We start from the raw sequence: 23,455 nt of genomic DNA on the forward strand, positions 1-23,455 counted from the left end.
ACTTCACAGCAGTTTTGCTCAAAAATCTAACCCAACTGGCAATGTATTTATTAATAGAAGTACCATCCATGGAGAAATATAATGTGTAAAAAGAACTGACCACAGGCAGGATACTGGACTGGCATGGACAAGGCCAAGGAGTAAGTGAAGTATTATCGCTGCTGCTAAATAGTCTGGGCTGGTATCGCAGGAAAAGTGCTGCTATCACTGATGCAGGTTTTCTGATTTTTGCTTTTAAACACAAAGGTTTACAAGTGCTCTGATCCCACCAAAAGGACTTCACCCATCTTCTACAAATACTTTTTTCACTTCTAAATACATTAATTCAATATTTCACATGGAATGCAGTTGACTTGGCGATACTGCTCACAACACTCCATATTAATCCAACTCATTTTAAATTAAACACAAGGCCAAAACCTTGAATTCAACCTATACTTCAATAAAAGCAGCACTGAGAGAGAAACTAAAGCAGCATGGGATTTTGGCAACTCACATCATGGAAAAGGTGGCGCACGGCATTTTGGACTTACCATACCTTCTGAAAGCTTTAAGGGCCCCGGTCTTGAATACGAAAATTACTATGACTGAATTTCAATTAAAAAAAAAAAAAGTATAGGAAGTGCAACTTGTAGAGAAGATCATTTCCCATAAAAGTAAAAAACAGAATCTAAAACCAGTAAGCCCAAGTAAAAGTAGTTAACCATATTGTCTTCATACTCAAGTGGAAAGCTTTGAAATGCAACTCACTGATGCTGGGCGACTTCCTTTCTACTCCATTGTCCTCTTAGCTTTTCTTTGATTGGAATTGACTGTCAGTCTGGTTTTCTTCAGCCAAATGCTGATCTCAAGTGTTATAGGTGACTAGAAGAAACTGTTGTTTGCTTTGGATATAAAACCAAGTTATTGTTTGTCCATTGTTGCTATTTTAGTCCATACCGCATCAAAACTGTCACTCATGGCATGACAAAGAATCAGAACTACAAAAAAAAAAAGAAGAGTAGATGATGGTGCCTGCAAAGGCAGACAACAGGTGAAAACAGAGAAAATAATGGAGCTATGTTACCCTACCAAGACACGAAAAAGTCACAAATCATGAAGGTCCACCCAAATATAAACTAAAATAAAACAAGAGAACATGACTAAGGAGAAAAAAGTATGACTGATTAAAAAGGCTCAAAGAATGGCCCCAAAGGAAGTTCAGCTAAACAAAGTGTTTCAGTTTCATTATTAAATTCCTAAATCAGTGTCAATTTGGAGAACTTTGATTATCGGGACATTTTTTAAAAAGCTATACACATGATTTTAGACTACAGCCTGTCTTGGTTTAAACATTGGGACTGGACTCTCATCTGCGTTCAAACTTTGTTCAGGTCTGACAGGTACACAGGTAAAAAATGAGACTTCCTAATGTCTGTACTTCCTATACCATAACTTTCTATGCCCTTTTCCCAGAAAACAAGACAGAGCTGCTGATAAGCCCTACCTCCCAATGTCAGGTATATCCAAAGTTGTCTGGTGTTCTATTTAAGGGCTCCATCAGCAACAGCCCCGCGCTGCCTGCCATCAATCACCTGAAAACAGCATACAGAGCAAGGATGGCTTAGAAATTTTAAGAAGGAAGAGGATGTTTTGCAACCTTTAAAGCATTTTATGCCACCATATAATTTAATATTCTTGCTGTACTTCATATCTAAGAAGAGACAAGCATCTCAAATAAGGTTAATGTATTTACCCTAGGAAGCCCCTAATGGGGCTACACGTTGACTGATAAGCACTGAATATACCCATCCGTGTACAACGCATTCAGTTCAGCATGTGATATATATAGTATGATTCAACAGAAGCTGTGCTCACTCCAGTATCCAGTATCTGTTTCTATGGATTCAGATTTCAGGTTGTGCAGAGTTCAATTCAAAATATCGTTTGTGCTTTTCTGAATAAACAGGTTTGAATTAGGTCCCTAACTCAGCCTTTATAAATTCAGCTATAGCACATAATAGGATTATTTACCACTTTTATAAAGTGACAAGCGTCAGCTACACAAGTATTTGGGGAATTATACAGTTTGAATGCCTTCAGTTAAAAGCCAGCCTCTAGCCTCCATATTTTTGTAAGATCAAAGCTGGTATTCTCCGTTTAGCCCCCATTCAGAAAGAAGTTGTCAAATCTCAGCCGGAGTTTTTCTGCACTCAGACTTTAACAGCCGCTGATTATCCCCTATCACAGTTAAACCTGCTGGAAGCTGTTTGGAAAAATTCTTCTGTAGCTTCATTTCTCTGTGCCTTCCTCAGAACGCCAGGCAGGGTGACCAGGTAACCCCCAGCTCAGAAGGGAGCGCCAGCCAAGATCCCCCATAACTTCTGATGCTTGCTGGCCCTGTTGGGACACCCCCCCCCCCAACAAATTAATGTGGCGTGACTCTGCACAGCTTTCTTCGGGGATTCTCTGCACATACAAATCAAAGAGGAGAGGCAGGGAAAGCGTGACCCTATCTTTGTCACTGAACCACCTGGTTTCTACCCTTTTTTCCCCATAGACTCCAGAAACCTGTACTCCTGTTGGAGGGACTAACAGAGGAGGTGGACAAAGGGAAAGGCAAAAAGAAAGGTATTTTGATCTCCAAAATCCATGCGGGAGAGGCTCAGCTTTCTTTCTGGGATAAGGGTAAGGAGAAGCGGTAGTGGTCACTGTCTGTAGCACGTAAATTTAACTCAGCCAAGTCTCTTGTAACATGGGATGGGAATGAGCCCCGAGGCCACTGAGGGTGGATTCTCACCATCACAGGCAATACTACGACAGATGTCACATTCCCAACATCTGTTCCACACAGCACCGTAAGTCGCCTCTTTCAGTAAAACATACACACAACAATCACAGAAATGTAATGTGCCATAGGAAGAGAGAAGAGATCAGGGTCCCTGAGATGACACTGGATTATTTAGATAACACTTCAAGTGATCCAAAGAGGCTCATGACTCATAACACAAAGCACTGCCAAAACCAAGCCAATCAGCCAAAAACAAAAACACCTTAAAAACCAGCAGTCCCATTCTCAAAGCAAATTTCCTGCTGAGCCTAAATAAGACAACGACAGTCAGTCTAAACAAAAGCATGATAGAAGCACACCAAGCAGGTACTTGAGAATTTGGTGGCATGGAGAGCACACATATATATACCCTGGTTCTAGCTCCTCTCTCATTGCAACCAGTCTAGCTGATTCAGTGGGTAGGAAACAGAAAAAAAACAACAAAAAACAAATCAGCCTGAAGTCAGCCAGGAACTGCAACCTTACTGTGCATCATGGGGCAAGAAGGAAAAGGGACGGGAAAAATCCCTCCTGATGCACAGAAAAAAGTCACGAAGCCCTGACGCATCAGAGTAGTATAGCATAAATCCACAAAAAACAAAACAAAACAAAACAAAAAAACAGTTATTCAGACTCCTTTCAAGGAAGATAACCTTTCCCTTGATATAGCCGTGGGGGTGTGTGTGTGTGGAATAACCAGGGACGCATAAGACAAACTAAATGTCTTATGTCAGATACCTCCTCTTCCAGTTCCACACCTAAATTTCCATAAGATGATCAAAGCGCATTTAAAACACTCGCCTTCCCTGGACTATTCAGAAGGCCACTCTCAATTGGCTCCAAGCCATGTTTTTTCCAATAGTTTTCTGGATTTTGTCCCGAATCGTTATAATTATAATCATTTTAGATGTTTGTTTTGCTAATAAATATTTTACCAGTTTTAAGTGCCTTGGAACTTGAAATCTGTCTCAATTCCATTTGCAAAAGCTCAGGGAAGCAATAAAATGGACTAGCGCAACTTAGACAAAATTAATTCCATCTTGGGACTTTGGTAGCAAAACAAACCAAAGATTGCTGCATCTTCAGATGAAACTCTGTCAGTACAGCTCCCTACAGCTCATATATTATTCGCTGTAAAAAAAAAAAAAAAAGAAAAAAAAAGTTCCTGAAAATTCCTTGTGTACTTGCAGACAGAACAAAAAGTATTGATGTCACTGCACATAGCCACATTAGCACGGAATATAGCATATTGATTTTAATTTCTTGAAATATGTAAAGTAAATGGATTTGTCTAACCATACATCACAGATATGTGGTATACACAACTGTACGAATTAATGAAAAATCAGCTACGGTCAGGTTTGCGTGCAGTAGTGACAAATGCCAAAATAATGATACTCTTGACTTCATGGGTTGCATTAGGCAGATATATAAAATATCTGTTTTGGTGTAATTTAACATATAGCATCAAAATAGGTCAAAATTAATTGATATTAATGCTGCTGTTGAAAAGAGAAGCCTTTAGCTGCCCTGCCTACATGTTCCCGTGTCTCCCTACCACTGGCAACAGCACAGTTACTTGGGCATCTGGATTGGAAAACTGAACTGGCTGAAAACCAGCTCAGAAGGGAGAAAAAAATCCAAACCCAACCTGTAGCAGAGCAATTAGTCTTTGATGAAACGAGCTCCCTGATCCAGCTGAGCACACAGGTGCTACGACCAGTACAGGGAGGGAAGCGGAAAAAGGACTGTGTGAATCCAGTCTGGTTTAAACAGGGAATGAAACCAGGCTCTTGTTCTGGTGGCTGGAAAGAAAATGATTCTTGGTGTAAGCTAGACAAATTATAACGCTGTTTTGGGACTCAACCTCTACCAGTTTATCCAGCACAAGAGTATGCAACGTGTTTGAGGAAAATAGCACCAGGACAAAAACAGCTGTATTAAGGTCAGGCTTCAGGACCAATGAACCACTCTGCTGCCAAAGCAGTATTTAATGCTTGATTTGCAAAACAGGTGCTGCTTTGCACCACGAAGAGAGACCTGGGAGTCTCACAACTGCATTAAGGACCAGACACAGGCATTCAGGGGATGGGCCTTCCCATCCTCCCCCACAAGCCTTTCTCATTTCACCATTAAAACCTGCCTCCATTTCTAAATGACAGGACTCTTACATGTCAGATTACAGTCGTATACTTACAAGGGGTGCTCTGACCACATCCACTGCTGAAATACTGGGCTACCTTGCTCACTTTGAAGGTCACTCTGGGCATGGTGGTAGTTGCAGCATCCGCAAACAAACTGAAAGAATTTTACAATATTGTGGCCAAAGAAGCTTTTATAAACAGTTTGCCTTTACCTATGGATGGGAAACATTTCTCTAGTTGTGATTACTGCTCATCTACCATGAAGCATTTCTTTTCAACTGCTTATCTAACAAGGAGAGCATTTCTCTTCTTCAAAGCAGCTGATTCCAGCTTCTGTCAAGGTCAAAAACGCAAGATTAAAGGGAACCTGCAGCAATATGATGGTTTCTATGTCCCACAAACTGATCTCCCTTTGTTTACCATCAGATTCCCAGTCTCTGAAAATCAACCCATGAAAACACAGGGTGATCTTTATTGTCTTACTTAAATTCCTTTCTTCACTAGTATCGAGACCAGAATTTTATTAGGAAAAAAAATGCTATTTTGACCACTTGGAATACTAGAAGCTACATTCATCCTCTTATTTTCATCTTATTAAGATATCACGTAAGACAAGAAAAAAAATCATCTTCTAAGAAATCACAACCATTTATCCAAGTTCTTGTAAAATGGTCTGTATATGTTTTTGGCTTAGGTATCTCTTTCTTGCTAAGAGCATAATAGGTGAGAATACATGCCAGTCAGTGTTGAACAAGTAGGTAATTTAAATGTTAACTGGTAAAATGTTAACATGGTAAAAAATAAAATGTTAACATGGTAAAATTACAAATGGTCAGTGACCATGTTCTGGCCAAAATGAAGGAAGATGATAAAAATTATAAGTGGAGTCAAATTTCTGAACTCCACAACTGTAAAATAATCCCAGTGCAGAGTTAATATTAGAGAATCACAGAATGGTTGATGTTGCAAGGGACCTCCAGAGATCATCTAATCCAACCCCCCAGCTCAAGCAGGGTCACCTAGAGCATGTCACACAGGATGGCATTCAGGTGGGCTTTGAATATCTCCAAAGGAGACTCCACAGTCTCTATGGGTGGCCTGTTCCAGTGCTCTGTCTATCCCATTGCCCCACCTGCCTGTTCTTTTAAGTGTGTAAAGATTTGAAAATTTATGAAAATAACTATTTATGGAGCTATTTGTGGGCTCTCTTCGCTTCTGTCCTGCTCTGTTTGTTTTTTAAAGGAAGCAAAATATGCCTAAATTAACTTCTGTTGCAACTCCAGATGAGTCAGTGCAATTACACCTGGGATTAATTTGCCTAAGTGTGTCTGACCATGTTCTGAACAGAGTTCTCTGGTCTGCTCAGATAAACCTTCACAGTTTTTTAGGTAAACAAACATGTACTTTTAGGTGTCATAACCCATAGGTTGCTGGAACTGGCTAAATTTGAGGTAGAGCTAATTGGGTTGGGGATAGGCCATTAAATTTAGTCTTCAACTGCAGAACTCTCTTGGCTACAGAAATCAGAGTTCATTCACCAAGGAAAACACAAGGCCTCCCCTTTGCAAAAGCTTTTCTGCAGTGATACTAGATAATGGGTTGGCATCAATTCCCCTAAGATAAACAATTAGAAATATTTCAGAACTTTAAATAATTAAACAGGCAAAAAGCAAGCAATGATTCAAGTATGCCAAATGTGAAACACAAGGGATGGATGGAGCAGAGCTTTACATGTGGAGATTTGTCTATGGAAATATTAGAAATACTTGCGATTCATAAACATGAAAGCAGAATCAGGAAGGGAAGGGTATGAAAGTAGTAAAGAGTGAATATAATATGTACAAGATTTTTTTTTTCCAGTTTGAAATACGGATTTTAACTTGTAAATTGAATTGACATGCAAGAAACAGCATTCCTATCAAAACCACCCAGGTGGATTATGTTAGTATTTCTAGCATATAGCACAGTGACAAAACGAGCAGTGATTCCCACAAGTGCTAGCACATAGAAGAACGCCTAGCCTTAGGGCTGATGCGTTAAGTCCTTTCAGCGCTAAGTGACAGTAACGTGTAAGAGTCACATACTCATATCCTTTAGGATACAAATACCAGAAATGAATTAACTGATTTGAAAACATTTTTTGGATGATAGGAAATCAGCACAGTTCGATCTTGGAGCTGAAGTCTGAAATTGCACATAGCAAGCTGAATGGCGATCACTAAGCAAGCAAAATACATTTTAAAAGCTTTAAAAAAAAAGAAAGGAAAATCCACTGCCTAGACCATTAGATAGTGACTTGTATGTCTCACAATGCTTCCCATTGCGCCATGTTAATAAAGTTTATTTTGCATTCTCACAACAGTCTCTTTCATTACATATCCTTTCAAAACTCATTTCTTTAAAAAGACTCATGCATGAACTGTTCTTGTTAAAGCATTTAACACGCCAATTAAAACAGTATGAATAAAAGAACATTTTGTAACTCAAAGTGACTGAAATCCCAAATGACGGTGTGATTTTAAGTTCTGATTCTTTGGTTCTTGCCTTTTTTTTTTTTTTAAAAAAAAAAAAAAAGCATTCTGCCTTCTTTTCTGCAATCTTTTCTTGTCCTAATGTTAATTTAAAACCCAGTCTGGCAACCTTCTATATGGTATCAATTGTCAGTAAGGCATTCCTTGCTACCAATTGGTGTGTCAGATGAATCTCTTCAAGAAAAAAATGCCTCTTAGTATTGAGCTCTACATACATACGGTCATGGGATAAGCATTTAGTATTAAAAAAAAGGAACCTAGAACTATTTTGTTGGAGCTTATATAATTATCAGCTTTAAATCAAGAAATACTCCATTTCTGACAATATGCTGTTCAGCACTCTCAATCCCCTAATTCAGTGGACTGCAGATGAACTTTAATAAAAAGGGTATATAATTCAATCACGATCTGAATAAGTTAGGACATTTCACCATAGAGTGTGAGTGGAATAAATCCAGCCAGGATGTACTGGGGCCAAAAGTACTCTCTTGTCCTTTGAAAAGAAAGGCATAATAGATGTTTACCTGAAGTAATAAAGATTATCTACCCAGCCCCTCTAGTCCAAAGCATCTCATGATAGAAGACACCTGTAAAGACTGAAGGGCATTTCATACATAAGCAGTACATTACCACAATTCCCTTCCAAGGATATTAATAAGATAAATAAAATAATAAAATAAAACCAGACCCATCTGTGCATCTACTACAATTACAAATATATTTCAATCCTTACTTCAGGAATTAATTCCAATATGTTTTGCCTAATACATTTATAATAGAAGTCAGATTTTGCACTTAACCTATTTCCAGAGTTCAACGTACCATTCTACCTATACCTGATTCTGTCATCTCCGTTTTCCTCCTCCTTATTGTGCAAACTATTTCTTCTTCTCTTTTCTGACTAATACTGCCATTCTATGACATCTCCCTTACTTACCCCATAAGTGCCTCCTTTCATCTGCCTTTAAAACTCTAAGACTCCACCTCAGTGCAAGGTACTTCTAGCAAGGGCAGAACTCCCAGGCCTCTCTTCAAATCACCAGGTTTACCATGGTCCCCAGATGCTCTGGTGAAGACCACAATTCACCTTTAACCTTTGGAGTTGGTGTGGAAGAAGAAACCTTGGCAATTACAGTCCCAATGCTCCATTTGGAAGGCTAATTTAGGAAATGAAACGAAAAAAGGGGGGGGAATGCATCTGTTTTGTAAGTCACTAGATTAATTTTTACTTTAATACTTTGCAAAATGGCCTTCTTGGACTCCACAGCCTGGCTCTGCACCAAACCATACAATAATGAATACCAGAGGCTTTGTGTATAAAAGTAAAACTGAGAAAGGCAAAAGGATTGAAGCACCGTGTAAGAATATTAACAGGACTGAAAGTTAACGTACACAGACACCAAAGAAAACCTACAAACAGAATAAGAAATGACGTGCTAACCTTTACTCCGAGTCTTACTTTTGTTCCTGCCTTTCTGAAAGGTGGAGTCCATAGGAGAGCTCCATGATGAGGTCAGTTTGTGTGGGAAGGGAGAGCCAGGTTGTCATCAACAAGAAATGCCATCGCAGTGCCAGAACAGGAATAGCTGAGTATTCATCACGTTAACAGACACAGCTCCGTACGCCCAGACAGACCATTACTGAAAGCAATGACTCAGACTTCCAAATGCAAGAAAAGATTTGGAACGCAAGGGCTCAACGCCGATAAGCTAAACTATCTTTGCTAACGAAAAGGGTGAGGAACGCAAGCGTGGAGCTCGTCCTGCCAATGGCTTGCCTGCCTCAGGATTCTTCTCACCTGGGACTGTGGACTTTCCACATACAACAGAAACAAGGTAGCTGTGGTATAGGTCAACACAGTGTGACAATAAATCTAGTGGAAACTCCAAGTCCATATAAGCAGCAAGTATCTTAGGGTGAATTATTTAACATTGGAAAGCTCGGTTTTATCATCTCCCTGGTTTCGTTTATTGCTCCTCAGTAAACAGAAGCTGGTTGTCATTTAAGGCTCTTCAAAGGAACAAGAATATATGCTGAATGCTATTACCTTCTGCCTGTTGCTGGGATTAACAGCAAAAGGCAGCAGCCATCCACTGCCCAATAACTCAGGAAGAATTGCTGAAGGGTCAGTAAGGTACTAGGAACTTCAATCAGAGGCTAAACAAACTTGTCTCCTACCCCCAAACTCCTCCAAAATGAACCCCACCACTGCACTCCCAATTTTCCCTCCGGGAAGAAGATCAGAAAGACACCAAACCACATGTGTCAGATGTTATGTACATCACCTAGCATACTGTGGAAAGCACTCAGGGATACTATGGTGATGAGGATGGTATAAAAATCTGTGTGATAGATAATTTTAAAAAAATGCTAGGAACACAGTAGTAAAAACTTGCATGGAGGGGGCTTTCTTGGGGTTTATTTCCAGAAAGTTTTAAAACAGAACAGGCGCAAGAAATGATAAAACCAAATCAGATTTAAATGAACTAGCTTTTCCCAGTAGGGAGAGCTGCTTTTCCTGAATCCCCTGGAGTTAGCTAGGTCACGATTTAGTAAACAGCAGCCTCTGGTAGAAGTGCCTGTATTAACCCCTAGGCTCCTGAAAGAGGTTGATGCACTACTGTCAACGCTTCCTATCTGCATAGAAATAATGAGACAGTGGCTGTTCAGGGGAAATTAATTCCATACACACCAATAACAGTGACTGGGTGTGAGTACTAAGCAAGCTTTCTGCAGCATAAGCATGGGTCTGGGTATGTTAGCATGGGACAACAAATAGCAATGTGAAGTGACTTAACATGCAAAAAGCCCCATTTGGGGCTGGGTTTCTTTGGTAGCATCATCAGACTTCCCTAGAGAAAGGCTCTGCCTACAGGTGATGACCACGCCTGATATCCAACTACTTGAATTCATGGCATGTAGTTAAGTACATTCACAGGATATTTATAAATATGTTAATGAGAAAAAAGCACTAGCAGGAACACCACAATGTTAGCAAAGCCACATCGGTGTGAAAGGCTTCCATTCCTGATGACAACATCAAATCTAACAAAAATAAGCAGCTTTACTGATGAGTCTGAAAAGACTGCAAGTGAAATTGATACTATTGTCTCAAAAGATCTTAAATGATATCTTCATGAAGTTACAGTAAGATACCTTGTCTCTTCAGATAGCTGTGATGGTAAATTTCATAGAAGATCTGAAGCTAACATTCCACATCAGAAATAAATCTAGGAGTAACCAGCAGTACACATACATAAATTCACCGAAAGAAAAAAGATACAACAACAACAGAACAAATCACCCAAACAAAACATCAAGATATTTGATAGAAGTTAGTTTTAAAGCTATTTTGTAGGGATTCAAAGATAAACTGTAATTAAGAGATAGCGGGTTTTCTAGAAGATCCTAGTGGATGAAGCTTTGAAAATTTAACCAGGAGGGAATTAACCGATGAAAGAAAATTAAAAGATTATTAGCAAACAAATAATTACTCATCAAGCTAGATTCTCCCTGCAGATTTTCTTTTTAAAAACAGGTCAAACTAAAAACATGCAGAAGCCTGCAACAGTTCAAGAGATGAAACATTTTTCCTCAACTGAGAAGCCTGATACAAAAAGAAAATTAACTCATCCACAGGATTGCTCCGTGAGCTCTCACTGGGCAAACATCATTCAAAGACCATCAAACTGCAAAATGCCAACAGGAGCTCTGGGGGCAGAAGGCCTCCCAGAGTCCATCCTGGGATGGTGAAGGACCTGCTGGGGGTCCCCTGACACCGTCCCAGCCCACTCCTCCCATGCAGGGCTCTGAGTAGAGCCAGAATGGAGGGAGGCATCAGCCAAGGCCAGGCACACAGTGGCTGCTGCTCCTCAGAAGCAACTGGATCCAAGGGGACCAGCTCACGCAGGTTCTCGTAAGATTAACTCCCACTCAGAGACCTGCACCAGTTTGTGACTGGACCCGAGGCCAGAGAACAGGACAGGGCTTTATACCTCATGGTTACCTGAGGGTTTAGACCAGCGGTGGACTATCAATAAACCGATCCTGTTTACCTGTAGACAAGTATTAACTGCATCTGGCCAAGGGACATGAATACTTCCACCACTTAGGAACATAACATAGCAGAAAGGTAAAAAACATTTCTCTGACAGTGATGAGCCAGTAAATCTAAATGGCTTTCATAAATAGCTCTGTGCTATAAAAGGACAGTGGCGTTCTAAACATGAGTCAAACGTAGGGATGTCTTTCATTGCTTTTCTGCTTAGTCACCTCTCCCAGCTTTACCACTGTGCTCTTTTGAGTTTTCTAAATAAATGTTTATTTTCTTTCCTTATGACCATTTTTGCAAGAGTGAGCATGAAGTAAAAGGCCGTGATTGATCATAATCCTCTGATGGACAAGGAGATCCCATCATCAGACTTCTGGACCAGGCAGAGTCATGGCATGGGTCAAAGTCCTACTGACTGGCAATTATAAGCAGCATTCCATAAAAGCCAGTACTTGGGAGGCTTCTTCTGCAATCCCCTGTGCCTGGGTGTGGCCCTGATCCTTTGTGACATGAATCTTACAGATGCTTATAACACAAGCAAAAAAACTCTGCAGTCACAGTAGATGAAGAAGCTAGTGATAAGAGTTGCCAGGGACAAGATCCTAAACCACTTCATAGCAGATACAAGGCCTCAGGCAGAAGGAAGATAAGGAAACCCTATCACAGTCAGTATTAATCCAGTGGGACCTTCCTCTGCACCTACAGGCTGAGCACTAGAAACTCCACACTTGAGCAAAATTTCAGAGCAGTAAAGAAGATAAGTGCAACAAATGGGCAGGTTGTTAGTTCTGACTTCTTGATGACAGCCAAAAAGGATCCAAAAGACAGCGCTCCTCAAATCCAAGAAATCACAGGAACACGTGAAAGATTACAACATTTACATTGCCAAGGCCAGGGGATGAAACCAGCCTCATCCACTTCAACAGTATAGCATTTTACAAGGACAGATAGAGTTTCTCCCTGTACAGCCTCAACTGCCAATGGCTAGCTAGAAAAGTTCCCTGAATCCCTCTAATCCCACTTATCATTCTCATTCCCTTGGAGAAAATCAGCTTGGATACAATTAGGCTGTTCAAGAAGAACTTAGCAGAATATCAGAATCCCTGTACAATAATAAACAGCATCTCTCATTACACTGAGGCCATCTCCTTACATCCCATTAATGCCAAGGTAATAGCTGACAAAAACATTTTTTCCAGTTGGCAACATCCAAGAGGAAAGGCAGACAACGAAGGGGGTACTTTCACAGCAAAACCCATGTATGAACTTTATCATTTACTGGGATCAAATTGCTGAGAGCTCCAGTTTACCATTTCAAACACATGAGCTGGTACAACGATTAAACCAGACTCGATAGCAGATGCTGAAAAAACACATCAGCCATGACACAAAAACCCAGACCAGCAGCTGCTGTCTGCCTTATTTATCTACGGGGATTGCTACCAATCTCCACATGCTTCTCCCTGGTCACATATTTCTGTATCCACCAAGACAGAGACATCTTAAACCTGATAAAGCCTTACTATAGTGAGCAAGTGCTCAACACCACAGTATGTCCTAGATTTAACATAAAAGACAAAAAACACAGTGAGGCCGGCCCAAGGGAGCCTGCTAGGAACGAACCTGATTAGCAGAAACGTTACAACATACCGGCCGAATCAAGGGTTGAAGCATTGCTGGTATTTAATTCATCAAAACTGTTTTCAAATACTTGAATGGCTGAGTTAAGTGCATTGCCAATGCTATGAGCCTGACAAAAGGAACCAGCCGAAGCCTTGAACTGAAGCTCTTTATCATTACAAAAGAAAAAACGTAGACACAATGGGAGACAAACTGTCATAACAACAGAGGGACTAAGAAGTTCAGATAGTGAATATCTTTGCAGGTGTCTTCTCTCTATAGTCCAGGAAGATCCACCAAATTCAGCATGGAAACAACGAAATCCATAAATTTACCCGGTAATCTGTGCAGTGGGTATGTTAGAAGCTAAGAGATATCACTGGAAAAAGAGGGAGAAGCAATGGTACTGAGAATACATAACTGGAAAACATTAAGGCCCCTCATACTGAACTGAGCGGGCAATGCGACTGCGTCCATTCGAGGTACATGCGCACTCGGGCACAGCTCCTGTGCGAGGCCCAGGGAAGGCCAAATACACAAATAACCCACTGACACACTGTCTCCCCGGGGACTCTGGGAATGAGGCCAATTTCACCATTCTCAAGTCCTATGCAGATTAAAGGGGAAGTTCAGCCACCTTCAAAAGGATTAACACACCCATCCTCAGATTCCGTATGTTGTTCTATACTTAAAACAATGTCAAAACTTCCCGTCTAGAAGGCTCATGTGGAAGAGCTGTCCACCACCCTCACAACACATGGTAGGTCACCTCAAGACACAAAACTTATATTTTGGTGAAAAGACAGGTTTGACACCACCCTGATAAAGTGACCTGTTTGTTGTATCACCTCCCCTACCCAATGGAGAAATCACAAGTCATTAATATTACAGGTACTTTTAAAAGTAGGGTTTTGAAAATATTATTCAAGATTAATCAAGAAATTGATTAATTAGACTCCATTGCACAATGTACCTAAACATACTAAGAAGAAAAGCTGTTTCATTGCTAAGTCCCCAGAGCCCTGAGCACAGACTGGTAAAATACACCATGAATCACTGTGTTAATATTTTCAGTAAGGTACTGAGCACAGACCAGCTCCTGCTGACATTATGCTTAAGATATAAAAATCTTTACGGCTTTGCAGAAATGGAGGTGTGCACACTTCAGCGTATGTGTCCTGTCAAGGCTCCAGACTCCACAGTGGTGATGCCACAGCATCTCAAACCCCACTGTCACAGTGGCCCACACATCCTGTGCTTGTTCCTACCTTAAGGTAGAGACAAGAAGGCCAGCAGGAGCACAACAGCAGCCTGCAAACAACAGCTGGGTTCAGAGCTCCAGAGAGGGAAAAGCTACTCTTCCAAATTTCTCTGGATGCTCGCCACAGTGTTGTCTCAGACTTGGTGCTTGGATATGGAGCAGAAACAACATGTTCTGTAGGGTGTGGGGGAAAGCTTCCAGCTCACTAAGCCTAAAGATGGACCTGGACTCGGTGCAGGTCTCTGCAGCCACTCAGTAGGTGCATGCTGTCTATGTTTTCCAGTTCTGTGATATGATTCTAAACACTTTGAACCCTAACAAACCAAACTCTCAAGTACAAATTCTTTTCCAACTTGTTGTTAACCTCAGGATTTCCATTGGAAAACAAAGCCACACCTGAGAGCAACAGATCGCAGAGCTAATGAAGATGCACTACAGTCATTTCAAGCAAAGCTGTTTTTGTTAATGGATCACATAATAACTTTATAGAGAGCTACACTGATTTTTGTTTTAATTTTTATAGTGCCCAGAAAGAAAGAAAAAAAAAGTGTTTTATTTATTTTCCTTATGGGAAACTGTTGGGTCTTTATTTTAGTTCTATTTCAAATCATCATCACAAAACAGACTGCTATATCTCTGTATGAATCAGCAACGAAGCCAGTCATTGTTGCAAGAAGCTAAAGTCTGAGAAATGGCATACAGTATGAAGAGAGACTCCAGCATTCCTGGTGAATATACATCATTCCTGGGAATATACAGAGTTGTTGTCCAGCCATGGTCTTTACAGATCGTGTACATAAAGACAAGACCAAAATTACGCAGAGACCTTCCTTAAATTGATCAGCTCAGTCTTTGAGAAGCAAATTTGGTAGGAAATGAAAGAGATTACTACTTATAGGAATAAGTTCTGGTCCCCAGAATTTGGATAAGCAACATGAGGGGCATGCCTACAAAAGGACACAACGTGATTTATATTTTGAAACAAGTCCCTAAGACATATTGAAGATTTATTTTTTTTCCAAAATCCTTTGCAGAAGTCCTTGCCACTAGAATATTCTCACACTGTTGCTGAAACGTGTGAAAACAGAGATTGTTAAAAATCACACTGAGCAAGAACATGTAATCAGCACTGAACACTTAACTCTTGGGGTATTTCTCAGCACGCTACAAGCCAGCACTCTCCTTCTGCATGCCACTGCTCCACAAACATTCTTGTCGCTATGAGGATCAGTGACAGAAGACTCCACACTTCTACCAGTCCAAGAGCAGACATTTCTTACATATTGTTATTCTTAAAAAAATGCCAATTTCCTACATATTGTTAAAAGTCTGAAGCAATTTATCTGCTGTAGACGGAAGCACTGAACACTCCTCTGAAGCACCCAGTGTTTTTCACTACACTGGGAGGAATACCATAAGGTCACCTTCTATTCCTTTTCCCCACAGCAAACTCTGAGGATCATGCAGCAGAGCTGAGGTGACTGCCCACCATGGAGAGGGGAGTAGCCTTTGGTAGGTCAGAGGAGGCAGTAGCTGTGGTCCACTGAACAGGGTGGAGAACGGCACTGGTGCTGCCTGATCTTGTCTTTGCTCCCCTTCATAACACGTTTCTTTTTGGTGCGGAGTAAGGGAGAGTGAGAACGAGTGGAAATTTGCTGCTCAGGAGCAAGAAACAGTGCCAGTACCATATGTTCATAGTCCTATGCCACACACTCCAATTCTCCTCCTCAATTTATCTAAAGGAGTTGAACAAACTTGATACTTTAACAGTGATGATACAGCAATCTGTGTTTACCTATTAAAATGACCATCTATCTATATGTTTCCCTGATATAAGTCAAAACAGAGGACAGACTTGATTTCAGATAGCACACGGAAAGACGACGAGGCAACTACATCCACTCGTGCAGCTAACAAGCAGGTGCACCAAGTGGGCCTAGAACAGGCGAAACCCACACTTACCTTGCTTGGTGCAGTACCTGTCATACACAAACCCTTCCCCATCTGATCTTTCGTAACTTGTCTGTCAGTATTCGCGTTATAGAAATGTAAATGACTGACACAGCAAGTGTGTTTGGCATAATTTACCTTCAGGTTCCTCTGCTCAGCAAGAATGCAGGCTGAGGGGCATGAGAGTAGGAAGGGTTGTTTTCCACAGGTGAACAGCGAAAACATCATTTGAATCAAATGTTTTCCATGCTTATCTACTTAGTGCAGGTATCTACAGGAAAGACCAGCCTGCTAAAACAGAAAACACCAAATACTTCCCCATTTAAGCCCATTTCTGAAATTACACCATTCTTTGACAGAACAGTGTGACCCATTATTTTATGAGTTAGCAGACTGACATATCCCACTGTACCTCAGTCATTAACATCAGGCAATTTTTTGTTTCACTGAGCTCATGCCATGCATTTGCTCACCTCAATTTGATGCCATAAGTAGTTTAGCTCAACTACTCAGCACTGTTTGCAAATTGACAATATACCTACTTATCAACTACCTGTGTAACATTTGCCTTGCATCTTTCCGTACCGTAGGAGAATAACCTGCTAATACACTGCTGACTAAGTGCATGCAAAAAAAGACAAAGAAAAAGCCCCAAGTAACATCTGTCATCTAGGTATGATTTCTCCCTGCGTAAAGCTAACAGAATCATAAGCTGCTATTGACACTGAGCCAGCTGAAAATGTGAACTGCAGCAAGGGACATAATGCAGATAAATGTCCTTTTTTGTGCTTTAAAAAGCTCCATAGGTTCTTTCTCCTAAATCCTTTCATTGATTACACTGTCTAGTAGAATCCAGCATTTCTGCAGAGGCTAAATCTTTCTTGTCGCATAGTGAGCTTGCTTTCCCCTTCCCCAGCCCCATCAGCTTTCACACAGAGTGGTTACTCCTTTGCAGATACAGAACCTACCTCCAAACACGTGCTCTGGACTGCAAACAGAACAGCTGGGGCTACAACTTGTACCTGCAGTGGCACATGCAGTTTCTCATAACTCAAACGCTCCTTTTTATAGAGCAGTACATTGATCACAGTTACTCTTACCGGCTCCTTCTAGAGCTAGAGCTGCTGCTATTTAAAATCTAGTTGTATGATTGCGTCTCCTCACACAGTGAAATCATTTAGTCTTCTTTTAGGCATACACAGTACAGGTTAGTAGAGGATTTGCTGGGTTTCATTTGTATAAATTGATTGAGGTTTTCTGGCACGGTAGTTTAGATACAGTTTCTAAGAGAGCAATAGTACCAGTGGGAGGATTTACATTTACAGGTGTGTGGAAAAATGTTCCTCCACCCTCGTACTCATTTTTAAGTGGAGACAAGTGCAACACCATGTACATATGCATGGCCATATGCAGAGCCTCGCTCTGTGCTGCTCTTTGTCGTGGAAAGAAGCGATGACAACTTTGCCAGCAGAGATGGCTAGTAGAGCTCTGGGCTGTGGCCAGTGCGATATTGTCAGTTATAAACAGTCTTTGCTGAAGTGAACGCCAGTATCCCAGTTATTTCTGTGGCACAGGACTGACTTCCACGTCTGCACCAGAGCAGCAATTCTCCAGTGAAGTGAACGGTGGTTTCTGGGGAATGCATTTGTTAAATACTGCTGAAGGAATATGGTCGAGACGTAGGGGTGCAGGGCTCTGTTTTAACAGTCACTTGAAATGAGTATGAAGAGACAGCATTACAAATCAGCTGGCTCTGCCACAACCGAGGAATTATTCAGTGTGCAGTTTCTGGAAAGTGGCAAGCACTTCAATAGACAGATAACTTCCCCCAAACTAAAGAAAGGCAGCAGAAGTAGGGAGAGGACAGCACCTATCACCTAGAATCTGTCTTTTCAGTCAAGAAAAAAAAAAAAAATCACTGAAAAGCATTTCAGGCAATTAAATCCTGTTCACTTTGGTGCCAACCAGTGCTTGCTAGTGTCAGCTCTTCTCTACTACAGCCAGCAGTACTCTTTAGCCTGCAACTTTCAAGGTCATGCAGTATTCAACTTACAAATGTACTGGCACAAAGAAGGTAATAGATGTTGTCAACAATAGCGACACATCTACCTGAAATAATTCATCTTTGTATTTATTATATCATATTCATCAGTTATTTCAAATCCAAATGATTTTTCAATGTGTCATGGCACAAAACAGAGCTTACAAGCCTACTCATTTCTCAGTTAGGGAAAATTATTCTCATCAGTGAGTTGCTTAGAGATCTGATAACAACTACAGTAAGTACTGTCATTTGACAGAAAAAAGGATCCAAGACACGCAAATGAAAAAATCTTCTGCCTTGGAGAGAGAACACGTGCCTGTACTTTACAGTGCTCTGGGACCTGATCGGCACATGTACACCTTTGTGTTAGAGGGTCCACCACACGAAGCTCAGCAGGCTGCAGCTGAATACCAGCTGGTTACAGCATAGTCACTTTCCTGATTAGCCACGGGTTTAATGTAAATTTATGTGAATTTTAATATACACATTTTAATGTACATCCAGTACTTCCTTCTCCTGTACTTTAGGTGCCCGTGGTGCTAAGAGTAAATCTAGCTAAATCCTTCTTCAGTCTTCCGGTGTTGTGAGGTCAGAGACCGTATAAATTCAGATCAATGATAAACAATTTCTCTTGAAGTGAAGCAAAACGATTTCAGTAATTACAGCTCACAGGAGCTGGTAAATTTGCCATGTCCCTTTTGAGTGCCCTTGATAAACTTTAACTTCTGTTTTTACTTTAAATGAATTGTTTTGATTACATACATTTGTTTTTTCTCTTTATTAAGTCAGACCGACTATTGAAAAATTAGTAAGTGTCTATCTAGAAACCACTGCATCTTGAAACTAGAAAAACACAACACAGTGGATCCCTACCTTGGCATCCCCATTGCTCTCCAAAACAAAAAAAAAATTACTTCTGTTTTGACTTTGATGTTCCATAAGTTAAATTAGCATTTTTAATTTATGGAACACCTTAATATTCCATAAATTAAATTAGCATAGGAATAGAGGTCACTAGACATTGGGATAATTTTGCATATACAGCTTATATGGTTCCTAAGGCATTTCAAAAGACTTCCTTGCCCAGGAAGTTTGGGATGAAAACTATTGTGTGTGTGTGTACGTGTGTGTGTATGAAGATATAATTTAACATTATTGTGGGAGCAGAGTGTATGAAAAGCATTTCCCACTTTAAATTAGAAAAGACAGAATCCCACTCACTCTCCAAATGAGGTTACCTCCCTGCCTGCTTTATTTTTTTAAACTTACATTATGAGTTTTGCTGTAACATTTGTTTTAAAGCACAGAGACTTCTGTATCCCAGAACTCACTACTGGTCGGTAGGTTGGGGAAAGAATTCCTCAAGCAAATCCCAAATGATGGAAGGAAAAATGGCAGCAAAAGAGTGACTACACAGAAAGCACTGCATATTGCAAGAGGCATTGCAAATACATACAATCAGGCTTGTGTTTTTAATAAATTAGAGCTGGCCACTCGCATGCTTTTATCAGTTCCACTCCCATCCTCTTTCACTGCCATGTGGCTTTGGCTCTTTTCCTACCTGCTCTACAGACTAATCCTAAATGCCACTGATATTTGATGCCTGAATTGCAGTTCCCAAGGGTTGCCTGCATATAAATTCAGATCCAAAATAGCAAAAATCTTGCATGAGTCTCAGAGAATTAATTGGTTATTTCAATCTCTCTCCTTAACACCACTCCTTCTCACTAATTTGTTAATGTTTACCATTATTCCACTATTAATATCACCTTGGGTAGAAGTCCCACACAATCCAGGTTGCTCACAGAAGAGCATCAGCCAGCAATTTCCATACAACCTTTGGGTAGTAATGAGAATAAACATTGTTTGTGATAACTAGAGACAGGAAGGTCCTGACGGTAAGGATATTCAGAAACACCACAGACAGGAGAACACCCCAAGATTGTGCATGTTGTTACTCAGTTAGCGAAGTCCCCACCTAAGTTTGTATTCTAAAAAACGTAGGCATAGTCCTTAAGAAGCTGACTACAAACACTGCCTTCTTCCATATGCAATGGGCACAAGGTCAGCACAAGGGGCTGAGAAAGGGAAACAGCACCCCTCCCGTTAAGAAAGAAGAACCCCATGCAGGAAACCAGTTAACCAGTAAGGATTTTCCTGTGGCGGCTTAGGGTAATTGTGTTACGTGTACATTTTCTTTCATTCATCTTTTCTAGGTAGATAATGCACTATATAAGCAATGCCAGGGCTTTGCTTGCTCAATGTTGGGTCAAATAAACATGCCCATATGCAGTTTTTTATTGAAAACATCATGTAATTGAAATATTTGCATGGCAGCACAAAGATAGATACAAGGCTGACTATAGAGTCTCAAGGATACTACTACTGCCTTACTAACCAACCATGACAAGTAGATTGAGGTATGATTGTCATATCAGAACATGGTACTGTCTATTAATAATGTAACTGTCCAAAGCTACATTTGAAAATTATTAGACAAACAGTTTAGCAAGTATTAATGCATTTACAGACTCAAAAATGTAACTATTTTGCACTGATAGACCAGTTTACTTTCAAAATATCAAACAATTAGAAAAATTAGAAGAGAAAAGATCAACTGGTTCACATAAATTGAGTATTTAGTAGAGGACTGAAGAATAGTTTCTTTTATTTGTCATTTTGAGCGTGGGCTGGACAGTTCAACTACTTGGACTGGTATATTACTTTTCCATCAAATAAATCTTTGAGGATTTTTTCTTGTCATTAAATTTCCAACTCCCATTTCTCAACCTCTTCTTCTCTATCACTGCAATTTCTCATATAAGAAAGTAGCAGTGAGGTCCGTAATAACAGAACAAAGCTTTACGGACTCATTCTTTCTGACCGCATTTTAGGTCATCACTGGAGGACTACTTTCCACAGATACCTTATGCCCATGCACATAGCATCTGCCCTGACTTAAACCCATTCAAATTAGTGAACTTTAAACAAAGAATGTGATTTGGGGTGGTCTAGTTTTTAGCTGAAAAAAAACAACACATAACTTCATTTTTGATGCATACACTGCTCTCCTGACCATGAAGAGTAACTTTGTTGCTAATATCTATTTCAAACAGAATCCAGTGCAAATTCCAGGCCCGAGTACTGCACTAAATTAAGCACTGGACACAGGTAGATTCCAGGCTAACAATGGTATCACTCTGTTCATTACCTCTTTTCCAGATGATGATGAGGAATTATTTTAAGTAGAATGCACTGCACTGCAAACAAGATGAGAAATCATGAAATCCTTACTTAGGATTTTCGCAGGGAAAAATGTTCAACTTCAGTAAGGCGTACAAAGTATGGATGCAGTAAAAGCCAAATGAAACTACCAAATTGAACTGTGCACTGATTTTCACTTTTAACAGTAATGAAAAGATCACCCTTCCATTCTCTGAGATTTCTGTCACTGCGTTGTTGCATCACTGATGCTCTACAGAATCAAGCAGCTCCGAGAACACAGTTAGTGGTATTGAAAAAAGTGCAGGCTTGGTTCAAAGATATCTCTCAATTTAAGCAGAGAGATTAAGAACTTCAGAGAATGGGCATGAAACAGATTACTCTCTGCAAATATTCCCGTAAAAGTTTTGATAGCATGCCAGATATAAATGGAAAAAAAATCTATTACGCTTTCTATTTGATTCTGGTCATGTTAGGAGGTTAGTAATTTTGTATGGGATTCTTGAATGGCCTCTCCCTCTTCTGTGAGCAGAGGGGTTACTTCTTTCATGCTGTACATATGGTGCTCTTGAGGAACGTTTCATTCACTTGAAAACATAGTTCTGGAAACAATGTCTTACATAGGACTCTGTCCCTTGTCACATTGCTTTAGATGTAGAGGGGGAGAGCTGAAGCAGATAGGTATAGCTTCCTAGTACATTTACTTTTGATTAAAGACAATATTATTCCATTCTATACGGTAGACAGAAAATTCTGCTTTATTAACAGTCTATGGCACCCTAATGAACTCTGGCAGAACACAGAAGGAAAAGCAGATCCCTACTGAGTTGTCTGGAGGAGCCAGAGGGAACCAAAGAAAAACACAGGCAAGATGTTAACAGGAGAGCTCGGGCAAAAACCTGACTACAAAGAAAAATGAAAAGCTTATTCTAAGGGGGAGAAGTATTCTATTATTAATAATAATAGGACACTTTTCAGTGTAGGCTTATCAAGCATGCTTTTTCTGCAGCGTTTGGAGTCAGCTACCATTGTCTATTACTATAAACACAATGTCACCAGTTAGTTTTGCCTAAGCAGCCCCCACTGGCTTGTTTAAACTGGAGCATTCCTTTTTAAAGTCTTGTTTCTTTTTTAGTTACTTTGCATGCAGTGCGAAACAGTGCACACACTGCTAAAACAGAGCTGCACAGGAGGAGGCCAACTGCATAATAATTCTTGAAGAGACTGACAATAGCTGGAATTAAATTATGCTTTCATTTTTCTTATGTTTTAATCTGATTTGTCTTAATTGCATGTTTGCAACATGTTAATTATCAGGGCTTGACATTATAGAGTTGGTATTGAGTAGAAGAGTGATTTGGCTATGAAAGTGAAATCTTCTAAATAACATATGCACACAAATGTTTGGCAACAAATTAGATTTGCAAATAAGCAAACTTTACTGCATTACCCACAGACCCAGAATTTCTAAAAATGACCGCCACAAACCCCCATGTCTCCAACAACCTTTCCTTTATCTAGCAGGATTAACAAAAACACTAAAAAAAAAACTCCGTTACAGAAAAACTACCCATTACGTCAAACCCAAATGAATGGCTTAACACACAAACTGCACACAAAACCCCCGAGCTAAGCAGAGGCACTCTCCCTGTGCTCTGTTAGTGTCCTGTCGCTGACCTATAGTGGGGGTGAGACCACACTGGAAGCAGCAGCACAATTTCTCCAAAGCCATGGAAGCTGCACCACCTCCAGCAGCTCAAAATTTGGCTCGCTAGAACCCAGCATGCACCAAGGAGGTGACAAGAGCAAATCTTAAGTGCTGA

The 23,455-nt window shown here is 40.3% G+C and overlaps 1 long non-coding RNA gene across 2 annotated transcripts in view; it reads right to left on the bottom strand.

Moving 5' to 3' along the window:
- Positions 1–23,455, bottom strand: part of LOC310899672 — a 224,263-nt gene that overhangs the window by 99,007 nt on the left and 101,801 nt on the right. The window lies entirely within an intron of this gene.

This window comes from Anser anser, assembly GCF_964211835.1.
Source record: "Anser anser genome assembly, chromosome: 4".
Lineage (NCBI taxonomy): Eukaryota > Metazoa > Chordata > Aves > Anseriformes > Anatidae > Anser > Anser anser.